We start from the raw sequence: 5,995 nt of genomic DNA on the forward strand, positions 1-5,995 counted from the left end.
CCCCAGTCATAAGGAAGACAGTTGCGACATAGCCCCACGTCTTTCTATCTCACTTAACTTTTGAAAATCAAAAAAGAATCATGAAGCCGGTTAGGCCTTTAAAAATAAACCATCTAAAAGACTCCTGATGCATTTTCGATTTCTTTTTCCTATATTTCTACCAGTATGGAATAAAATAACTTTGTTCATATATATATATATATATATATATATATACACGCGCGCACACACACACATATATATATATATATATTTAAGCATAGGCATACACGCGAAAAGACCAGTAAGTTCAGAGACTCACCCTCCCATGTATATATGCACAGTTCATATCAATATCTACATACAACTCTCATACACACACACGATTAACTTCAAGTACTTTGCGGTATTTTTCCGATTCTTTAGGTTCTGGGTTCAAACCTCGCCGGGTCCGAAGTTAATAAAATGAAGTACTAGTGAAATACTGAGGTCAACTATATCGACGAAACTCCTCGCCCAGCCTTGTGACTTTAATTACAAACAATTATCATTTAATATTGTTTACATTTTATATTTCCATCTATATTTTGTTGATAGCCAGTATCTAATGTCTATTGTATTATAGTGTTTTTCTAGTGTTCGGATTTTCATGTAACGCTTACGGCCATATCACGCTGAGAGCACCGGTTCTCGTCCGATCACCGAAGTTAAGCAACGTCGAGCCTAGTGAGTATTTAGATGGGTGACCGCTTGGGAAACCTAGGTGCTGTAAGCGTCCCACACTTTTTAGCCCCTGGTGGGTAATAAAGAGATCTGATTTTCATGTAACTGTGATATTAATTCATAAACGATATTTTTGTTTTCGTGCGTTATTCAAACATCATTCCACAAATGGTACAAAGTTCACAATTGGAAATTGTATATATGTATATATGTATAACAAATAGGCTAATTTTCTGGTTACTGCACTTGCTATATTATCACCATCAGACTATACAATTCTTCTTAATTTGTATTGACTTATATTTACCATCTTGCATCTTTGTGAATTTGCTATTGTCATAAATGAATAACTCCTAGACTACAACGCAAATTGATGATTCATTGGCGACATACACATTTAATAGCATCGAGTTGTTTTAACCTGTATCAGGTGCTTTTATCTAAGTCACATAAGGAAAGATTTGTGAATACCACAATATTTTTTAGTAGTACTGAGCGTTAAAATTTATTAAAAACTGTAAAAATTAAGTCCTAAATGTTGAAAAAACAAACTCAGATTATCCACTTATTAAAGATAAGTAATATTTAGAAAATGTTGATAAAGACTCCAAAGAGAAAATTGGGGAAAAAATATTTTTCTTAACCATAATTCTGCCTTCTAATCAGCGATTGGTGATAGATTATGTCAATAACAAAAATATCTTATCTTGGAAGTTATATACAAAGTTATTAATGGGAAAATTATTTCTTTTCTCTTTTTTAATTTAAAATGAGTCGAAAGTTCTTAATTGCTATTCGCAATATATTCAACATCTCACGACCATAATTCACTAATCATTTCCCATATATACATTGCTTACTTATTGAAACGATTTATAGGAAATAACCGAAGCAAGTTTTGGAAAAGTGCCAAAAGGTTGTTTTATTATTATTATTATTATTATTATTATTATTATTATTTATTTTTATTTTTTGTAAACAAGGACTACTTTCTTGAAATATATCTGCTTCCTTAGCGCTAATCACTGTACGTTTTACTGCAGACATACTTGTCGAACGCATAGCCAGAACAAAATAAACGGTATTATTTTGAAACAGTCAATATTTGTGAGCGTGATGAAGTATATTGAGAGGCGGAGCAAATTGCAGTAGACAAAATTAGAAGAGAAAATAGATTTAACTGGAAGATGTGTCTGATCCTGAATGGGATATGTTCTGCTTTACTTAAATGTTTATTAGAGTGATATATTGGTAATCGATTTAGCATCTGATATATTGGTTTAGAATTATATACTTAATTCAGTATCAATTTTCAGATCAGCTCAATTATTGTAGTCGGTAGTTCTCATTTCATCTTATAGATGAAGGCTGCTTGATAATAAACATTTAGAAAAGGGAATTACTTTCAGAAGATACGCATTTTCGAAAACTATTTAGTGCAATAACTTCATCATAATTTCAATACCAATGTTATCAAAAGATTTTTGAGAAGATTAGACTTTTGATAGTGACAGCTACAATATTGATTTCAAATTTTGGCACAAGGACAGTAATTTCGAGGGAGCGAGCAAGTTGATTACATCGACCCAGTTCTCAACTGGTACCCTTTTATTGACACTGAAAGGATACAAAGCAAAGACGACCTTGGTGGAATTTAAAACTCAGAAGGTAGTGACGAACGAAATGCTGCCAAGCGTTTTGCTCAGCGTGCTAATGATTCTGCCAGCCCGCCACCTTAGTAACAGGAACAATATTGATTTCAAAGTTTGGCACAAGGCCAGCAGTTTCGCGGGTTGGAGTAAGTCGATAACATTGACCCCAATGTTCAACCGGTACTTATTTTATCGACCCCGAAAGAATGAAAGATAAAGTCGACTCCGGTGGCATTTGAACTCAAAACGTAAAGTCGGAAGCAATGCCGCTAAGCATTTTGCTTGGGGCAGTAACAATTGTGCCAGCTCGCCACTTTTTTAACAGTAACAATATCAAAACTTCTTTTTAGAAAACTAAACCCAATGATTATCCATTAAAAGCATTTCTTAAAATTTCAGGTTTAAGTGAATAGCTTTTACCAAGTAATCTATTTGCTCACTTTTGCTTTTTTCGTACAATTATAACTACCCGATTTTCTGAGATAAAAAGCTATTTTAAGCAAAGATAAATTTCATTATTTGTATTTGTACATATGAGTATCATCAGGCGTTTTTTGATTACAGTCATTTCCAATTGTAGCTTTTTAAAAAAAAATTTCAGAATAATCCAACAAAAATAATTGTTATAACTCAATTATTTTTTTCAATTTTCAAATAATAATTCATTAATTGTACTTGGAGATAACACTTTTCCTCGAACTGAATTATCAACTAGACAGTTGGTGATGGTGGGAACTTGAAAATATTTTGAACTCTCTCATATGGGCACAGTGTTCTCGTTAACTCAATTCTAATGTTTTATTTCTTGTCATTTTAATGCTCCAAGCGCTGATAGTAAACGTATCATGGGAAGTTTTAAATTTCTAATTTACTGTTATAAAACTATATTATTAACACTCACTTATTGTACTAAATCTTGTAAATACATTATTTAAGAAAACAAATGGAATAAAAACATGATAATTGTTAAGAAATACATTGTCAATTAGAGGTGTTAAAATATATTGGTTTGATCTTTATGTAAAATAATTTTAAACGGGAATAGAATTTGGATCAGACATTCAGCTTATTGTGAATTAACAATAATCACGGTTTCTAAGGTTGGGTCACAATTTTAAAGAAAGAAAAGAATAAAACTGTGCCACGTTAATGCATTTCCGATGATGTAAATATACTCAATTAGAATTGATCTGTTATCGACACTTCATTCCTGGGTGAATAACGGTAATTTGTTTGATGCAGTAGAACGGTGAATACATTCATGGATTAGCAGCAAATTAGAATTAGTAGTATGAGCGATAGTATTCTTACTGTTACAAAACACTTTTGAAGAATCTAATGTATAAATAGCAACAATATCAATGCTAACCCATCATGTTAGATGAAAATATAGAAATGCTAACGGTAGAACTGCAACATTGCGAGAGTGCTGAATTAAATCGCGACTAGTATTTAGTTTGAGTTCCCTCACAAAGTTCAAATACACCAGCGTCATTTGTTTTTCATTTCATTGGAAGTTATAAATAAGTAAATTTATCTGAACTAATTCAATCGACCGATCGGTTGATGTCTCTCTGCTGTAAGCTTGTCCTTGTGCACTATATCTCTCTAAAAATGGTATCTGTCGAATGAAATACGAGAGTTGATTATCTACACGGAGCAAAATACTAAAATTCCCCATTTTAGTGAAGGTGAATCCTTGAGTAGTTTGGTCATTTACATTGAATTTAACACAACCGATGAAAATTTAGCGATAAGAACATGCAGTGAATATTTTCTCTGAATTAATCAAGAATGTCATGTTAAATGACCAATGGGCAACTTGACCGGCTTAATATATTTAATGTGACCAGATCGACTTTAGCTCTCCTGAAGAAATATCTTTACACTCGGTTAAGTGGAAAAATTAGCCGATTAGTGATGTTTTAGAATGATTTCTAATGCTTAAGTTACTCTTTCCGTGCTTAGAAGGATAAATAAGCAGTAAAAGTGACTTTCCAGAAAATTCTCACCATTTCAGCTTTTAAGAGAGAAGAAAAATTATGTATTTCTTCAGCATTAGTATCTGGAAGAAATGATGAAATGCTTTCCGAAAACAGTTCGTTCGATCGTAGGAAGAAATCGAAGAATAAATATAGAAAGTAGTACATCTGACTGAAACCAGAATTGATAGAATAAAATAAAGAATAATTACATTTGATTAATTAAATCTATTGATTTTTTTTTACACTACTCATACAAAATTTATCTTTAAAAGCTCTCCCAAAGTATGGATTGTAGCTATTCTGGTTTAAAAGCAACATAACAAAGCAGAGTAGTTTGTGTACTTCTCTTTACAGAATAGGTCAATGCTGATTAAGATTTAAAAACTTCCACTTGCACTGTTTAGTTATAAAACTGGTAATCACTCTTGAAAATTGATTAAATATATTTGCATTTAATGTCACTTTGGTAACGCAGATGATAAGAAAATAAAGTCAATAAATGATTTTCATTCTATGGAAAATATCTTAAAACTGATTAGAAGACAGGAGATTTTTAGAACGGCTATATTTCACACAATTTTTTTTAATTGTTTTTTTTCGCTATAACCATCAATGTGCATTCTTTGTCATTTTCTTTAAAGCAATAATTAATTACGCCAATTAGAAACGCATTTTTCTTTCTTTCTTTGTTTACTAACAAACAAAGTCTACGCACTGAAGCTTAACATGCCGGAAAACCTAATTATGTATTTTGAAACAAATCTTATGTTAGAGCAATTTTTTTAACACATAACTGAAATGCAGTTTATTTTGACTAAATACATCTCGAAATACGCTATATTTTAAAATGAAAATTAAATTTGTTTATACTATTTCTTTAAGGTTATGTAATATAACAATTTCCTAAGACTGCTTTGAAGTGAAATGCACGTCGATAAAAACTTTTTAAGAACGATCCAGAAGATAGGGCCATAAATTCCAGCTTCAGTCTTGCTATTGTGATGTATCTAGCAAACAATACTGTAATTTGACTTGGTTCTTGGAGCTTTTATAAGAAAATTATCAAGCGCCATAAAACTGTCTCCAGGAATTATATTCTTCTATGTAATTGCTTCGAAACGTAACACCCACAATCACGAGTGCTACGTTCCAAAACGCCTCGAGATAGGTGAAAATCCGCAAAGTAGAAACAGTACTGTACAATATATCTTTTTTATTATTAGTTTTATAATTTGTATATATTTATTTTATCATTTTTATATATTTAAGTTTTTATAAACTTTCCCACACTCTTAGGAGTACTCATGTCTCCTCTTTTTTTGCCTCCTGGGTTTCGTTTTCCGTACAGTATGTGTGATTCTTTGTTTACTCATCTACAGTACATTACGTATTTTCTTTTAATATATTTTAATTAACGTGTTATACAATGCAGTACTGTACTGTATTTTTATTTTAATTTATTAATTATTAGGCTTGAAAATGCTTATTTTACCGCAGAAATAATTAAAATAAAAAATTATATAATTACCTATCGGCCGCAGAAACCTGCGATATATTGAGGAGTCCGCGATATAAATTTACATATATTAGCCAGAAAAATCTGCGATGTACTGAGGGTGCGATAGGTGAACCGCGATATGGTGTGTGATCACTGTA

The 5,995-nt window shown here is 31.6% G+C and overlaps 1 non-coding gene across 1 annotated transcript; it reads left to right on the plus strand.

Annotated features, from left to right (window-relative positions):
- Positions 1-635: 635 nt before the first annotated feature.
- Positions 636-754, plus strand: LOC128250042 (5S ribosomal RNA). Its single transcript, XR_008266162.1, has one exon. It is a non-coding gene; the product is annotated as a 5S ribosomal RNA (ribosomal RNA).
- Positions 755-5,995: the final 5,241 nt, after the last annotated feature.

This window comes from Octopus bimaculoides, chromosome 1 (genome assembly GCF_001194135.2).
Source record: "Octopus bimaculoides isolate UCB-OBI-ISO-001 chromosome 1, ASM119413v2, whole genome shotgun sequence".
Taxonomy (NCBI): domain Eukaryota; kingdom Metazoa; phylum Mollusca; class Cephalopoda; order Octopoda; family Octopodidae; genus Octopus; species Octopus bimaculoides.